The 18,899-nt window shown below is 41.6% G+C and overlaps 1 protein-coding gene and 1 long non-coding RNA gene across 6 annotated transcripts in view; both read left to right on the top strand.

Moving 5' to 3' along the window:
* The window catches only part of baz (par-3 family cell polarity regulator), a 116,592-nt gene that overhangs the window by 2,085 nt on the left and 95,608 nt on the right, over positions 1-18,899 (top strand). The window lies entirely within an intron of this gene.
* Positions 2,010-8,208, top strand: LOC147758597 (uncharacterized). Its single transcript, XR_015319421.1, has 2 exons — positions 2,010-3,078; positions 4,478-8,208. It is a non-coding gene; the product is annotated as an uncharacterized LOC147758597 (long non-coding RNA).

The raw sequence follows: 18,899 nt of genomic DNA, 5'->3' as shown, positions 1-18,899 counted from the left end.
GCCAGGTCACCAAATAATTCGCACTATCTTACAATCAGCGATACGGGCCATGTTCGCGATGGGCGTAAAATAAGCAGCGAAGCTGAAGTTATACTCAGTTTTACCTCCAACGCTTAAATGTTCGCGATGCTATGGCAGACAAGTTTCATCGAACGTTTTTCAAGTTGACAGTAAGATTTGTGAAATGATTCTGGTATCGTTGCATTATCGCTACCCGGCTGATAAATCGCTACCAATCTTCTAGCAATATTTATTGCCGATAAGTGTTTTCTTACTACGAATAAAAAGAACGTTCTGTGCTGGGCGCAGGAGAGGCAGCAACCTGTTGAGGAGTTGCCTTGATTCTCGGTAAGATCCGTTGAATGTTCTTGCTTATCTGCATGTTTGTGAATGCTTCTATCAATGCTTCAATATCAGTTATTAGCAGCTGGTAAGACGAGTAAAGCTTGCCGCGTTTGGAATGTTCATCAATAGCAAATATCCTTGGCCATGTACTGGCAGACAGGCACAGGTGTATAAATCCTTGGAGGAAATCTTTCATTTTAACCTATGTTTGGTTTCATGTGTGCAAATCATAGCTGTCTATGATCTCGATAACGTTTCCGTGTTACTAAGGTTGTCGCTTAAGTCTACAACGAACCTAATTTTCAACGAAAGTTCGTAGGTAGCTACACAACATTATATATTGATTCTAATTAGATATGATGTTTTCGGACTGCTTTTCAATTCTGTATTTTCCAAAATATAATTTTTTCTTTCGAAATTTATTTCTTTTACACCAAATTCTTTCAAAGGAGTTCTGTGGGGAGCGGAGAAAGTCATTGAAGAAACCGAAGACTATCAAATGGGTTAGGGAGAGTCTCGACCCTCCCTAATCCATTGATTGCCGGCTGTAGCCACAATGAAATATCACTCTTCTGTTGTAATTAGGCGCTTGTCTTGAATGCCTTGCTTTAAAGAGTTGAACAGCTTAATTTTTTTAATGTGTATTTTTTTATTTTATTTATACCTTAACATGGCATTTCTTTAAGCTAATGCGTTGTTTGAGAGAGCCTCTTAGAAAAGCACTTCCCTGCGAAATGTGCAGCCTCATTGGCTAGTGTGGTTTTAGCTTGGGGGTTTTGAGGGGTGCTACTACATGGATTTTGACCTACTTTCAATAACATTACTGTAGAGTATTCACTTTTCATCATTCGTCATTATTTTGGCACGACAAAAAAATTATCCTCAGCTAATTTTAAAGGGTGACCGAAAATGGTGCATGGCTCTCCAATTAGTGATTGGCCCAGTCGTGAAGCATGAGCTTAATTCAGTCGTTGTTTAGTAGGTGTTCTCGAACCGTTGAATTAAAGTATTAGGAGGTTTCGTTTGAAGGCCAAGTTCGACAAGCCTTGAATAATAAAGCCCGAAGCCACTGTTTTCTTTTTTAACGTATTAACCAAAAAATATTCCATATCCAGCTCTTTTCGAGCTACCCTTACAAGTTCTGGTGATGATGGTCGAACTAGAAGACGACAAGTTTGCCTCTGTGTCGACCCCTTCATTTTCTGTCGGGTTCCCCCTCCGTCGCTGCGTCGTTGTTACCGTCGACAGTAGCACAACATATTAGCAAGTGCATCACCTTGTTGTTTGTATCTGCTCCTGCTGTTGGCGGCAGTAATTCCAGAGCGGAAAACAATTCGTTGGTTTGGCTTATGAAAAACCACGACGAGAGTTACATACAGCAAATGCCGTACCACATAATCCTGTGCTAAAAGAAGGAAGCGAATGATTCGAACATCGGCGGCATAAAAACTCCTTTGTGTACTGCTGCTGTGCGCGTGAAATAGTATGTTATTTCAATGTTATATCTACCGAAGCCCAGGATATGACAGGAAAAACTACTTTACTGCGAAAGGAAAAAGAAGCCTTCCCAGCAAAATGTTCCCAGTGAAACAGTAACGGTGGCCAAAAGGTATGTGCACACCGGTGGTTTCTAGTTATCGTTTATAGTTAATGCAGTCAATATATGAGCGCGTGTTTGTGTGCCTATTCATGTAATATCATGCAGCTGGTTTTTGCACAGAATGGCGTCATGTTTAGCTTTGCGTCTGTCGAACGCTCCACAGCAATAACAATAATAATAATAGCGGCGTCAGCGGCGGTTATCCGTTGCCGCCACTGTCGTCGTCATCGTCGTTGTTGCAGCAGAAGCTCACATCGTGTCTCGTGTTGCTGTGCCGGTCGCGTGCTGGTCAACAACAGTAGGCTGTCTTGCTGCGCCGTTGAAAAATGAATAAAAACGATGTCCAGTTCTGTCGTCTGCTGTCCTAATCAACAAGTGACTGCTGGCTACTGTTTTGCGGTAATAAGATGTCAGTATCAAAACAACGGTAGCAATTGTCAAAGTAGAACGCGACACGGATGATTTCGGGTTATTGAAGATGTTGAATTCTGCAATGGACGAGCACAACAGCATTGACACAACTTTTGCTACTGCCAGCACCATTACTGCAATCTGCGCCTACGGCGTTGAGTACAAAGCACTGTGTCGGTGATAGCGACTCCCGTTTTGAACATTTTCATTTGGCTTGCAATTCCCTGGCATTGAGACGACATCAATGTTGCTTACCGGGATCAGCCGGTCAACAGCGTTAGTAAATTACGCGATCTTTTCTAAAATGGAGTGCGCATAACTGGTGGACATACTGATATTAGACCGATCGTCCGATATACCTTTCGCTCGGCGTTCCTCTAGAGGGCCATCACATTACTTGCAACACTTGGCAACACTATTTGCAATGGTACCACTAATGCTGATAGTTTCCTTCGTGCTCCGGTTGCAAATTCCGTTGGCATCATAAAAAGAGATGAGTACAAACCGGAAAAAAAGCTGACCGGATTCACAGATAACGAAGTCCTGCAGCAACAGGCGCAGAGCCGCAGGCAAAATTTGCAACTCAAATAAGCTGACAGCAAAGAAGCGGACAAGTCTTGGGCCTTAGGACCGTATCGTCAACGCCCCTTCACCGGTTTTAGAAAGCAGTCGTGACATAGATTCATACTGATTAATGAAGCGTGCTAGTGTACTAAGTCAAGGTACTTATCAGAACCCAAAAACATGCGAACACACCTCGGACTTCATACATCTAACTATAATTACCGTCACCTTTCACTGCGTTTGGGGTCTTATACGGTCATAAGTTTTGAATTCAATTGCCCATTATGAGGCATCACTCTTACCCATTCTATGCACTTCGATAACTTACAGCAAATAATTACTGTGAACGTTAAGAGTTGCTGTGAAGTAGAGTAGTTGTCAAACTAGAAAAGTTATATTACTGTAAGGCTTTTAACAAAAAATGACAGCCAAAAATATATCAAGTGTCGTTCAGCGTGTTATGCCAAGCTTAGCGTAAAATAATAATGTACATGTTAGAATTAAAATGTTAAGTGCCATACTTTTGAGTATTACCATGTTTTTACTATTACCGCGCCGAGCAGGTATGTATCCCAATAATATCGGCCGCACGGTGGCCCTTGGATAGGATTAGATATTTGACCGCACTACTGTAATTGTCCAATGATTGTGATTGATTCAGTGATTGCGAAAATCGTCCAAAAAGTGTCTTCGCGGTATTTTAAATTTAAAGATTTTCGTAAGCGCCTTGTTGACATTCGTAGTTAAAATTTGATTCTATTAAAACAGCGAACTACGCGTTTTCATATGAAAGACAAGCCACTTACCCCAGTTATTAACTTTGTAGTTTACCCTGGCTGAATCCTAAGACCGTATTTTTCTTTCTACTGATAATCGTATGCCTGTACTTATTACAGTTGTCTGTAAAGTCCTGCTACAGTTATAATAGTTCTATGAAAAAAGTAAACGAATGAGTCGGCCGAGTAGCCGGTTGTGTCAGTTAGCCGGTGTGTTAGTTCTGTCCATCAAACTCCAGACAAACCCTGCTATCCATCTAAAATCCAAGCCACGATCAACGCCTCACGAACCTTACCGTTAACCTGATCGTCGTTTAGCTCGCTCGACGTTTAGTTGAGGCCGCATTGCGCGCAGAAATGTGGTAAACAAATAGACATAGGCAGTGGGCAGCATGCGGTCATGGCAGTCTGACACCGCTGAGGTAGAACACAACGCACACGACATCTTTTTATTTATATAAAGTATTTACATAGAAGGTGAACGGTTGACCGTTCTTCAATGCGGTGTTATTATTGTTATGCTTGTCGTTTTCGTATAAGGTGGTAGGTATAAGCAGGTAAAGCACCGACTCGTGCTTAGTGCTTGCTATTTTTAATGGCAGAAACGAATTTTTTTGCCTCATGTACAACAGCAACAGCAGCAATATAAAAATCGAATCCTTTTAATCCGTTTAATGCTGTTGTGATGTGAGAATCAACGCGAACCGATCCGGTTTCTCGAACTGAAGGACTAGAGGCTACCGTCTCCTCTCTAATAATTATGTTGTGTGTACTTTTCTAGGCTGTAGAAGTTCAATGCAACAGTCATGACACTGCGGTTGTCGACGTACTGATATGTACGCGTTAGTATCGATATTGGGGCTCGTTTTCGTCAAGTTTATCGAAAGCGGCTGGAGATAGTTGCGCGAACTCTGTGGTGTCTATAGACGAATAGAGAAAGCGGAGAAATCGTAGCACTATTTATATCGCAAACGGATACAAAGAGATAAGTGCTTGTTGGCCTATAGTATGCTCACGTCGTGTGCCGCCTGCTTTGAACGACGGCTAGCAAACGAATCATTGCTATCGTAATTATGCCAAGAAAAATACTGCTGCCGATACTGATTATGACGGTGATAACGACGTTATTACTATTTTTCTGGTGCTGCCAATCAATATTATGCTAGTAGTAGCAGTAGAACGCCAAATTAACTCCCGTGTCTCAAACGAAATGTAGACTGTACCTTTTTCCTTTGCTGGAAAAGAAAGTTGCGACCATAAGGAGTGAACGAGTGGTTGTTGGAGCTGCAGTAATGGGTGGCTCAAGTTATCCTGTGTTAGCTACTACTGTGAACGCATTTGTCGTTACTATATATGTATTTGTGTGGTGCTTTTTGTTCGATCGCGTGCAGTCTGGTTTGTCCGTTTGCCTAAACTAACCGCGCAAAGCGAGCCGATGCTGCGAACATCTAGTAAAGCGGGTAAACCAAGAACAGAATCCCCTTGCTGATTCCTCTTTCAACTAGCGCAGAAGTGTCAACAGGACTGGCCGTTGCAGCGGAACCGCAATATCCGGAAATACAAGCATTGAAGACGCTGTAATGCCAGCCACGCCTGCTATATAACACTATCCTTCACAAACGACCCGAATAATGGCCACTCGGGTTCTGTTGACGGTAACAATAGTAACGAATGTTCTATGTAAGGATTGAATCAACGGGGTGGGGCCTGTATGGGGTAGAATGAGGAATTGCGAAGGCAAAATAATGAATTGAACTTATATAAATGTAACGAATAATTCAGAAAGTAGGATCACATATGTTTGCAATGACTATTGTAGCATAACAGAATAACATGAGACATAATGAAATTTGATTACGGCTTGTTCGTCTTTTTTTTTTTAATTTTAATTTTTTTTACGAACACAAATTAGTATTTCGTTGTACGAGAGCATGGGTGTTAGCGCAACCTATGATGATAACAAAAATAGTCGAAGGTTAATCGAAAAATGCCTTTGAAACAGCATTTACTACTAGTACTTAGTACTTAAGATCAAGCGTGCAGGCGCTTCCCTGAGCTTTCTAAGTGCTTCATGTATACGTTGTTTCTACGAGGCACAGACGTCGAAGATACTGCCAAATGCGTTGCGTCTATGCATGTTGCAATGATATCAGAAGTGTCTGGAGCGCTCCACATGAGGATAAAACTCATACATATGTAGATACTTAATATTTTCCCTTTCTGAAATGAGTTCAATTGTAAATTAGCAAATTTATTTTCTTTTGTTTTTTAGGCAGCTATTCTGCTGCCAGTGCGCTGAGTCGCATTTAGACCAACAATTAGAAAATTTCCCGCCAACTTTTTCCCACCTTGATGTTTCCTTAGTGTACGGTGTTCGTGGCCAGTGCATACGCCGACAAGTGTTTCGCATGTAATGGCATCAATAGCGTCTTGTGCCGTACAGTGACTCTTTAAACATGTTGAATCCTATTGAAACCTTCGTTTTGGCTATACAGCGAGCACGACGATGACGACTATAGCAAGTCACGAACTGCTCTTTTCCAAGCTACCGTTATAGGATTGTTAGTGAATCGCTCTTATGTGTTTTTGCGTACATACTACATGATATTATTATTAGTATTACATATTATGATACGCTAACAACGGTTGATTTTCGTGAAGCCATAGAGGCACGAATGTTTTGCTAGATCGTTCCTGCCGCGTAGAAGTAAGTCATCGTATATGTATGCTGCGTTGTTGTCGTTTTGTCATTACGTTACGCGTATGATCAGTGATTGCTGTAGCAAGCATGCCTATTATTGCTATTACTATTATTATTACCACGTATTTCCCCTATTGGTGTGAGATATGTTATGCACAAATTAATAACGCATAGATGAATAGACAGCGACCGCTGTCTAACGCAGTAGCTACTAACGTCGCCTCGTTAGTTTGGTGTTAAATGATGAATATCACAGCGTTATCTTATATACGTAAGTAGGAAAATAAATGGAGCTATACAACAAGGACCGGCGGTGTCACACGATTGTACTCATCGTCCGATCGAGCGCTCAGCTACTACAGAGACACACAGATATTCGTTTCAGCCTTCACCTAGTCCGATTGGCTTCTATACTGAACGAAGCCGATCGCTTTTCATTGCTGTAGGCACTGTTACTTCGCTACGGTGCTAAACACTACCGAAGCCGACTGGACCGGGACCGCTTATTGTAGAAGCAGTGCTTTCGTTATAGTTCATCTTGGACAGCTGTTGACATCCTCTTTCTGTTAACCAGTAGCGTTGTGAAGACGAATTGAACGAAGCTGAACGACGATGACAACACAAAGTTCGGAGCTGAGTCTTCGCCTCTTCGTTCATTGAATTCTGCCGAAGTTGCCATTCGACAGTAAATTGTCTACTTCAAGTCAAGCGAGAAACTGCGTGAAGCTTTGGTGCCCCGGGGATGTTCCATAGACCCTATCTGACTTCGTCGAACTGCCACGACTACTGTTGTTATATTGCATTACCCTGTATTGTGCATGTTACTCTGACACTAGGTCATAACTACTGACGCAGATGTTGTCGTCTGAGCAGCAAGAATTGGCAAAACTTCACTAGTTCTGTCTATTGCGTGATTAGTCATCATTCGGCGTGTAAGTATGCTATTCAGTCTGCACGCATTGACGAGGAAAGAGTCGCTTCATCCATCTTTGCTGCTGCTGCTGCTGCTGCCGCTGCTACATCTGATCGGCTTTTACGGCCGTTGTCATTGCTCCTACTGTTGAATAATCCAGAAATTCGAAGAACGATGATTATTAGTTAGCTAGAGTGATGGTCGTAGCAGCCTAAGCAGGGTAATCGTTGTTCGTTCGTCTTTTGCTTGAACTTGAACAAAGGAAAACATTCAAGCTGGTAGTTAAAAAGCTGGTAGAAAAAACAAGCGTCGCCTACAATTCTCCTTTAATGATTGTGGGCTAAAGTCGAATATGCGCAAGACGCAATAGATACTGTGCGGTCGCGTGCATTTGTGTGTGTACGTGTGCACCAGCGAGCGATGGCAACGATGGGGAAAATGTAATCCAATTATATTGAATGCATGTATATCGTAGTCATCACCATTATCATTCGAATAATAATATGGTAGTAGTTTCCAACGTCTTTCTACTACTTTTGACAAGATTTTCCAATGCTGAATCTTCGTTTTAGCGAAAACAGTGCCAGTAAAAGTACTCTGATGAGTAATGTACCGTATGTCGAATTCACATGATATACAGTGTACACAATGCATATTTAAGTTTTTTTTTTTTTTTTTATTGTTAATTAGATTCGTATCTGGATGATCGCATCGTAAGGAGAGTTGCTTCAGATGTTCGAGAACGATTCAGATGCTATCATTTAGGGTAATTGTCGCTTTAGTATCTATTTTTCTGAGATGTCAAGAAGCGTGAATAGCTTTGTTCGTCAGGATTAAGTCGAAAACGAAGTATCGTCTTAAATAAAAAACAGTGATCCAATTAATACATAGATAATAATTTATTGACTCATTATTTACCGAATTATCTGCATATATCTTACAATGCCGTAAGTCTTGTTCTAAACTTGCAATGAAATAGCTCGTCGTAGTTCTATTGTCAAAAAAATAATTTTACGTGGTCATACAGCTTACACGTTTGAGAAAATATGGTAGCGCAAAGTAAGATCCGAATTAGGCAACAGTTCATTCGCCCTGCGCCAGAATCTGCCGTAAGTTAGTGTTATTCGTTTATAGCAACTGTTGTCTAGTTGTGCAATTTATGAAAATATACCTCGATATAGTATGTTTTTCCCGTCACTTGATTCGAAGCATGAGACCAATAATGGTATTAGTTTAAGGTGTCTAAACGTCTAGCCCTGTTTCGCGTATTTACGGCGATGCTAACGTTCGCTATTAATCGGAAGACGACGTATAGCTTTAGCATAATCAGCGAAAACATTTTCGGAATCGCTGTTTATGGCAGCGATCTGATGTCCACGTCACCTGGCTGTGGCATGCACCGTCTCTGGTGCGTATGACTGTTAATTCCATGGCGATTGCTCACTCAGTTATTCAGAGAATCCAACCCCAGTGTAACCTAACCTACATACCTAGTAGTCTTGGAGTTTGTATGGCTTAGTTTATTTGTATAAGTGCTTCATTTGAAGGTGATGATGATATGTGAACGAGATTGGGTAAGTACTTCCCAATACAATGTGTCGTCTCTCGCTGCAGACACTCGTGAATATGCCCGCAAGTAAGCACTTCCAGGGATAAACGTGATGACGACCCGCTTTCCAATGGCCAACGGTCTGTTTCTGAAGCGCTGCGAGCATATTGTTCATCGGGCATTTGGTGACAGTGTTGTAATGCTTATAAAACCTATTCAGTTTGTTTCTAAACGCTGACGATTCTGGTAGGGCTGTAGGTATTTGGCGAAGCGCACTTTGTGCTTATGGCCTTATTTTCCGACATATAGGGGCTGTAAGTCCCGCCTCTTCCTTTTATATGGCAGGCGATTTCTCCAAAACGGGGGATATTTTTGACTGAATTTGGAACAAATGCCATTAACCTCTACAAGATTTGATATTGACTGAACGGGTATATATACTACGTATTAATTAACTTTGTTATATCATGACAGGCTTATTCATTATACAATGGTGATAATCCTTCTCGTTGGAGATAATGCAAAATTCCTTGTGGGAACCAGTTCTCTAGAGAACCTCATGCAATAATAGAAGAAGGCTTGTTTCTATCTTTAGCGTACGCACTTGTTCGAAGCTTTACTCAGTGTAGGCTTCAAAAGCTCACACTTGTTTGATATGCAATATATATATAAAAGATAACAAGTACGTTTCCTAAGATATCCTTACTTTAGTAGTATCTCAATAGAACTTTATTTGTTATTCAAATATGTTGCAGTCATATTAGAGTCTGAATCGGTACGATTGCTTGTACGGCAGTGAGGATTAGATGTGGCTATACGATTCATAAATAAAGGGTGTGAAATAAAAGTTTACATTTTGAATTTCCTTTAAATTAAACAGAGAATATCTCTAACACGTTATTCTGACACTTACGTTTGATGTTTCCAAGAAGTGAACAAAACGCGACATTAGTTTGGCCAGTCGACTGGTATATCTATGCCACTTTTCCATGTATTTGCAATGATTCGAGTCAATGTTTGTTGCTTCAACGGATCGATGCATAGTACAAAATTCTGGTTATTACTATTCTAGTAAAGAAGATGGAAAACTGCTGATGGTGTTCTGCGAATGAAAGTAATATGCGTCCCAAAGCGAATTCGTCAACTGACAGTATATATATAATATATAGCTTGTAATCGCTCGCTGTTTTATACTCTTATGGTAATTCATTATTCCTCAAGGAGTACCAAAATAGTAGAGGATAACGATTTTTCAGCTTTTCCCATATTAGGTAGGGTTAATTCTCGTGTCGAAAGCTCGATCGGCTACAACGTCCGCGTAGTTACTGAATCGAAGATCTCGTATCCTTGTTTGATTTCAGTCATTGTCAATGTTTCCCGGTGTTCTTTAGCTCGATCGGTGATTTGATAATGCTTGCTTTGTTACATTGGCTGGCCGAACGTTGACTGAACGCCGTCCGTGACGAACAAGTTGCGGAACTTACTGATAAACATCGCTGCTGGGATTCCTTGTGCGGTTGCGCTAGTCTCGCCATTTTTTCTCATCTTCTTGCCCGTTGTTTACCACAGTCGCACACGTTGTTATTGTTGTGTCGTCGTTGTCCTCAGACAAGGTATCTGACGAAGCGCTCCGCGTGCCGTAGTAGCACATGTCCCTCCAATATAAAGCGCCTTCTTTCAATTCGTCGCTTGATAATTTCTTCGCTTCTACCTATTTTTACGGGCATTTTTCTTCCACCGTGTGAGTTTGAAAACTCTTCTATTGATGGAAGAGTCTAGACGATGGTCGTCTGTGAGCTTAATCCGAGCAGGAGTGACCACGGCACAACGACGGACTTGCGCTCGGAGAGACCTGCGCATACGCTCACACATGCGATCCTCGCCATAACATCTTCGTCATCGTCATCATACTACTCTGCACCAATACTGCTGCCATAGGCGTGGTGACACCAAAAGATCGTCAAAAAGACGGAAAGTCACTGTGGCAAGGTATCCATTGTCGAGCAATTTGCTCAATCTTTATGTATTCGCCTGCCAACGACAGGAGCCTTCATGCGAACCCACGCAGAGGTCACCGGAATTTGAAGCGCGTTCATATAAAAGAGCGGAACCGCGAAATTTGATGTGGAGTTTTTCGAGAACACACAACAAAATGTTGATAGAAAAATATTCAAATTGTTGTGATAAAGCGAGCGCTACGTTTAAAGGAAAGTAGAGTAGAGGCGGATGGCAGCGGACGATAGGTAGTACGGCATTCACTGTAGTGTCTAAATAAACATTGTGGCTCCACTCACATTCACCCTAGACTAGATAAAAATGAATTGGGGGATCAAAAGCCTTTGTCTGAATGAAACGAAAAACAAATGCACAACATCATCACAACTCGCAGACACTTGAGGCGCAGTCAAGGTAGCTTAGTAAATTTGAATTTTCAAACTCAGGTGCGTAAAAAAACTTGGAACGTTTCGTTTTTTCGGTTGATACTGATGTTGTGTGAAGTTCAGTCTGTGGTCGATTTATTCAGATACCATTGAATTAGCCGTGTGATGGCATCGGAAAAGTGGCTCTCGTGTTTGTAGCCCGCGCTGTTGAGAAGACGAAGGATTACAGTGGATGGATAGCTTGCCATAGTTCTAGAACTGATTATGCATGTACGAGCAGGGTCACGTCAAGGTGGGTGTTTTTCGGCACTGCGTTAATACCTATAGAGGTGTATTTGTGCGGCAGATTTTAATTCGAAGGAACGATGTATTCACAACAAGTGATATATGTTATGCGTTTCGACGCATAACTCGTCTTCGATGAAGTAGTAGTTAAACTGGATGGTCGATGTAACGCAATATGCACACATACTTAGTGCACGGCAACGTAACTTCAATGTCCGAGCGAAACAAATACATCAAAATGGAGAAAAAAACACGTTGGTTAATACCTGTCAGACACCCTGGCGTCGACGCTTATGGCACGAATGGAAGCGCTTATGCTCTCTGGAGCCCTATGCCTTAACTCATTATTTATGGTAAGTTTATTGAGATGGTGCCGACACCATCTTTCGTGTCTCGTTAGCGTAATCAACTGTATGGGGCCAAGAGACAATATTTTTATGAAATTCTTAAGCGTGACGTTCCAAGACTCCGACGTAATCGATAACATCCTGCAAGTTCAACTATATTATAATAAAGCATCAGGTACCGGTGAGGTTCGCTTGACAACGCTCTGTAATCCATTACCTATAACAGCGCGCAAACCAGAAGGTCACCACCAGAAATTCATTTCTATTTAAAGAACATCCTATTTCGGAAAAAATACTGTAGCTCTTCGTCTTCGCTTTGTCCTCGACGAACAGCTTTCTATAATATACGGAGGGTGTTGAAATCATACTTGCAGAACAACACTTCTTTAACCACATATCGGTTCTCTGACCGCAAGCGCACTTCTCTTCGAGAATATTCCGTCGACCATCAGTGGAAAACGTAAGTTCCCCTAAATAGGCTTCATAATGCTCATTCTCTTGACTCAAGCCGATGTCCACCATCCATCCAGTGCATCCGCCTTGAGAATGAAAAGAGAAGAACTAAGCTTCATGGATGCCTTTATTTATTGGGCAATGAACACTATTGCACTTTGATACAAAGGTTTCGTGTGGAGCTCTGAACTGAAACTTGCCCCTGCAGCGTTGTACGAAAACACTCATGCATTGGAGCATCAAATCATGCGGCAATGTCTTTGTTTAAACCATGGAAAAGCTAACATTGGGGGGGGGGGGGGGTTTGGAATTGTATGACGCAGTGTCGAATTGACAGGTTACCAATCAGTCAATTTCGACACTCGTGCTACAAGGGATGAAACCTGGAAAAGCCAAACAGGTTAAGTCGTTACATTGCTATGGCACACTGCTTCGGCACTCTGTGTAACCCAAGCACAAGCAATGTCCGTGTAGCATATATGAATATAGTAGCATGCAACTGCATACAGCCGATAATTCAACATCGGTTTCGTAAGTGTTTGCGCCTATTGTCAAATATCTTTCCTTCTCATGCCAATTTTATAAAACTTACAACGAGTGTATTTACACAAACATATTTATTATGCCATAACAAATATTTGAATAAACGTATAAGTTTCCAATATAGCTGCCTAGCTCCTGAAGTGATAGCAGAAGTTCTAATACGTAATCTTTTATTGAAGGATGTGCGCAGATGAGGTAGGTCGTCCTTTCCGTCACTGTCAAACGGTTGTTAAGATTGAATGCCACACAAAAACGTGAAAACAAGACGCGAGCGATTAGCACTAACGCAGAAATCTATGGTATTCTCAGGTCCGCTTCCCTTTCGTATTCGAAAAAAGGACTTGGAGAATCAGGCTAGCCAAGTTTCTGTTAGAGGAATGAGAAAATCTAATACGCGGCTAATGAGCGCGTGGCTACAAAAAAAAACAAGGCCAACTCTAGCAGAGAGTCGTTCTTTATGCCAGCTTTATGCATCGGGATTCTATTAAACGAGTCGCCATGGCGGGTGCGGCTTAAGTGGCGGCATTTTTTTGTCGTGAGCGACGACACTGGCGCTATATCTCGTTTGGTAGTATTGGCTTGCCGCTGTCGGGTTTGTCGACAGACAGAGAGCAAATTCTTAAAACATTTCAGGTTGGTTTCAGTTTTGCATTGCAAAAGAAGGAAGGCAAGGGATGGCCAAGACGACAGAATGAAAGAGAAGGCACCTTAATCGCGATGCAATGCTGACAAATGAATGGCGCCTATACTACCGCTTCTGGCACGTCTTCCTGGCGTGCAGCGCTAGGAGACAAATGCATCTAGCCGGTATAAAAGACCTTTTCTTCAGGCAGCATAGCGGCTGTTCAGAATCCTTTTAAGGCAGGCACAATCTACGCCTCGAGATAACGGTCGGACGCGTCGGTCATGACAAAAGCAGAAAAGACCATGAGCATCGCAGTGCAAGTTATTTTGCTCTTTCGGTGACTAATCATGTTTTTGCGATCACTATATAAGCCTATATAATTAGGTGTCCTCTCTCTTTCGTAGTAGCCGATAATGAAGCTACCTATTCTCACCGAATGAGAGATACAGAATTCTCACTTGGTCATTAGGTATCGCGTTGGCATCTAAAGCTGTAAACTATGATAAATTAGCAAAGGTGGAGAATACAGTTTATATTTTGTGCTGAAATAATTTTGATCAAGTTATTTTCCGAAGCTTTACGCCGATTTGGCGTAGAGTATCCATTTGATTTGTTCTGAATTTGGAATAATTCTCATGTATATTTAATGGTAGCTAGATTGCCGCGACCGTTGGATGAATTAGATTTAATTGTTTGGCAAACAAATTAATGTAAAGAGGCTGTTTATAATCACCTAATATGCTTTAAGTTTATTGCTATTTACTTGTTCCGCTCGAGGCTAACGTAGACAACCTGATATTTCGCAAAATACAAATGAAAGTCGCAAAGATGGCGTCTAATCTGATAGTCTATTATATATATATATATATATATATATATATATATATATATATATATATATATATAACATTGTTTGCGGTCGGTGAAAATCCTCTGTAGCGACCAGTCGGCCACCAGTTCATTGAACGGAACCAAAACAGCTGCTGAAACGGATCGCCCTTTGGATCGACGATAGACGGACTCAACTGACGACGACTAGCGCTACGAGCCTTGACTACTCTGAAGATAGTGGGCAGATTTTCCGTTTCGAGAAGTAACTTCAAACCGAAAACCAAACAAATCGCTCATACTCTCCACCTCCTGCTGTCGCTGCTGTTGACGCCGTCAGCGGCTACCTTCTACGAAAAGAAGACCGTGACTATAAGAAGGAATCATGAACCGCAACAATAGTGCGAAATTTCCCGTAGGGCCTCGCGGTAGAAAGGTCTTATGTTCAGTGCCATGCCTATAAGCAACGTTCACAGAAGAATTCCGCGGCCATTATCAGGTATTCATCACCATCAGGTTGATTCGTATTCCTAAAACAAGGGCAAGCCATTCGTAACGGACCGCTTAGGTAATAGAAAATGCATATTTCGAGGATTACAAGTTGTTGACAATAACTCAACACGGACAGCGCACAAGCTGACAGGTTCGCCTACGGCAAAGCATATCTGTGTAACAAATAAGTTCCACGGATATGCACTGCAGAAGTTATTTGGCTCGATACGTAACGGTAGATGCAGTTGGAAGTCGAAGCTAGACAGACGACCTTTACTTTAGATAGACGAGTAGCATTAGGGTTGAACAGCTTAGCCACGTTTACTACACTAAAGCGTTCAGACCTGTACACGGTTAGACAGTTTATGGGTCTGTGTAGCATTTCAATGGGCAGTTGTAGGTACAGGGACATAAAGAATCAGTATTTACGCTAATTGATGAGTATTTTCTGCTGTACTAATTCGATTTGAGATACATCACATCTTCGACCCTTATCCTTCAACTGATAACAAATTATATAACAGTCAACCAGGTAGACTAGGCTATATCCCTTCTTGCCGTTGCTCAAACCAACAAGTTTCAGCCAATAAAAGCCTTTTAGAAACCGGAAGTGCGCAACAACTTATAAGCATATATACAAGTGCCAGCTATAGCCTTTCGATGAAGTCTCCAGCAGCATCCGACTTGCAATTCGAGATTGCAGCAAAAGATGCCCGACAGTAGAAAAGTAAATAATGACAATGACGGTGCTGCCGACAATTGGCGTTGGTTTTAGGTCGTCATAATCTTCATATGTCATGGGTCATAATCACCGACGACTACCGAAGATGGTACATTTCTAAGCGTAGCAGTGGATGCCAACGTGCAGCGAACGTTTTTTTATTTGCATGGTTATTCGTTCACATTCGTAGAACATTCTGACGCTGTTAGCGACAGCTGCGGTAACTGTCGACGTTTGCTTTGACTCTGTGCTGACCTTGTGATGTTTGAAACAGCATGAAACCATTCGAAATCGATTTTACTTTTCTAACTTGCTCCCAATTTAATACTAACGTGAAGTTACGAGTTACACAGCTTCTGAAGTATTTGTTCAGGTAATGGCAACGATTACGTTAAACGTTATAGCGTTTTCATTGAAGTAATCCTTTTCTGTCTGCTTCCATTCATCTTAAGACGGCTGCCTTTAAATTGACATACTAAACCAGAGTGAATAGATCATATCCATATGTTGATGAGTTTTTGTGAGGGATTAATACCGTATATATTGTTATCGTGATTACATCTAACGAAGATTAGGCTGAATTATCTTTAGCCTTCCGTTCTATTTTATAGAACAGTATACAGTATAAACGTCTCCGCGCCAGACATTCAGTACACTTTTCAGGCAATGCCCTCCTGCAAATAGGACAGGATATGTGAGCATTTATGATGGCGTATGTTTGAATAATCTTTTTACATAAATGACTCGTTTGTGCAGTAACAGGTGGAGTTTGTATTTGTTATTGTCTAGCTTAGTACATTCTCGCCAACACGGTCAGCTATTGACGGCTTGAGCCGCAGAACGTGAGATAGGCGTGACAATTTTAGTCGCTCATATACTACGGATAGAACGTGCATACATGTCGCAGTGCATGTTTGTGTAATTCGACGACCATTTTTCGTTCATTGGTAGTTATCTCTTAATTAGCTCATAATTAGGGCGTGCAAGGAAATTTAGATACAGTACTGCTACTACGTTTCTTTTCTGAAACAATTTTGGCAGGGAATTCATCTTCAACTAAAAGAATCATTTGCTGCCTTTAGGCTTTGCGGCGGACCTTGGCTACTACCTATAGCAGTAATCAACAGGGTAGGATTTATACATACATATAGATCAATATATCCATACGAGTGAAACCTATAGATCTACCAGTATGCTACAGGTGTGATATATGTATATATAAACAATTTACTCTGTTCGGATTTTGCTATCGATGTTTTACTGTGGGAACAAGCAAGATTGCGCTATTATTCGCTGAAAAATCACGGTTTCTGCTCCAGCAGCGCCGATGAGACCTGGATGATACGCCTTTATACAAACTTAGGCCAGATCACTAGTAACTTAGGTTGGCAGTGCTTGCCAGAACAGCCCTAGCTACAGGCGCAGTAGCCGAGCTAAACTGGGTGGATTAGAACTGTTTAAGGCGGTAGTGATGGCGGTGCCGACCAGATCTCTTTTCTCTCTGTCTGTGTATCTCCCCACAAGCGACTGTGTGTGATCCGCTGGGAAACTTTTGCTGACCCACCAAACCACAAGCCCATCATCACACAAGTGCCATCTGAGCTTGCTTGCCCCAGCCACTCCTTCGACCCGAAAATAGCAGCCCGCCAGCTACCGAACGATAACAACAACAACAACAACAACAGCAGCAGCTACAACGATGGCGAGTATCGTTGAGCGAGTGACCGGGCTTTCAGCATGCGTGAAAAGAAGTCATCTACCTAAGAGCAGAGAGCGAATGAAAAACTGAGGAACTGGGAATCATACGAGTTATGGGTGGAGCCGCTGCCAGGGATGCGAGTGTGTTAAATTGAGTAGCTGGCCGTCATGACAGCAGTAATAGCGAACAGTTCGACTCGACCCCTGTGTCCTGTATATAATCTGTTTCCACTCTATTATATGTTATCTACACAAAAGAGGCCGGGGTGTACCCCTACATCGTAACAAATATTTAAGTGCGGCAAACAATTTTTTCCATTATTTATGTTTAGGTTACTTTAGTTAGGCTTAAATAACGGGTGACATAATGAGAACTTTTATAAAGTTGTCATTGGCAGGGGTAGTTATTGATGAATAATGATGAGCTTGTTTGAAAGAAGGAGGAAGCCATGATTTTCGTTGGTTGAGTGGTACAAAGGGTACAAAAGCATTTGCGACTATTGAGGGTGTGGCTCGCTAGCCCTAAAACTAGGATCTTGGAATCCAGGCACTGCCTTTATTGTTCGTCCGGCTCTGATCGAATGCTTCAGCTAGATAAACAACGCTAAGTGAAATCAAGCATCAAACACTGTGTTTGAGTTCTTGAGAGCTGTACGCGGCCTTTTTCAAAGCAGAGTCAAAATCAGCGCTAGCGTCAGTAAAGTAGTGAAGTGCTTGTTTAGGATAATAACGAGAACGGGACTACAATTCGCGTACACGTTACCACTCCATCGAGTGGTAACGTGCCCTGTCCTCTCACTCATCATCATGAGTGAGAGGACAGGGCAAAGAGCCTCTGGTCGAATTCTGGTGGATACTACTTTTATTCTGTGTCACATTTTTCTATAAAATGTCGGTTTACACAGTACAGCTACGGCCTTTATATTTCGAATATGTAGGTTGCAAGGTCAGTGAAATTTGTGAATCTTTAGCTATTTAATTTTTTCGGAGTAATTAGTTCTATAATGGCAGCGATTATCATATTGATTTATTAGCAGGCCAAGTAGGTTGTCTTAACTTTATCGGCCTTACACTACGATGACGCCATATGTGTTTATCTATAGTTTGTCATAGTTACGTGCATTAAATCTGAACCCCTGCCAAGACCAAAGCGTATATCTTCGTTTAAGGTCTGCCATACATCGGCGTTTATTAAAACGAACTTTAATTTATGGAGCGTCGCTACAAATCTATCTCGTCCTCAGCGTTCAGTACCGCAGCGAGCGCACATCGAAATTATGGTAGGATTCACGAGTAACCGTCGTCAAGGTGGATGAACAACGTATTCTTCTTTTTCGCTATTTCTCTTTCGTAACTAGTGTACTTAAGCACGGTGTTAAGCTACCTAGAAACAACAACAATTCATGCAAGTTTTAGTACAACATGGCAAAAATAACTTACGTTTCATTTCTATGAAATCACTAGTTCACTACCACAAAAGTAACAAAGTACGTATGTAATTTTATTTACCATAATCGTAATACGCTTTTATTAATAGTATGGAACACTTCTAGTTCCTGTGGATCTGGAGTATTCGTGATAAGCGCTGTTCTTTTATAGTTGTCGAATAGATATAAGTGCTTTTGGAAGTACTGCTTCTCAACTAACAGCCCCTCAGCTGTTAGCGA

Source organism: Varroa destructor, unplaced genomic scaffold (genome assembly GCF_002443255.2).
Source record: "Varroa destructor unplaced genomic scaffold, Vdes_3.0 BEIS01000001.1, whole genome shotgun sequence".
In the NCBI taxonomy this organism is placed as follows: domain Eukaryota; kingdom Metazoa; phylum Arthropoda; class Arachnida; order Mesostigmata; family Varroidae; genus Varroa; species Varroa destructor.
This window is presented reverse-complemented; position numbering and strand designations above follow the sequence as displayed.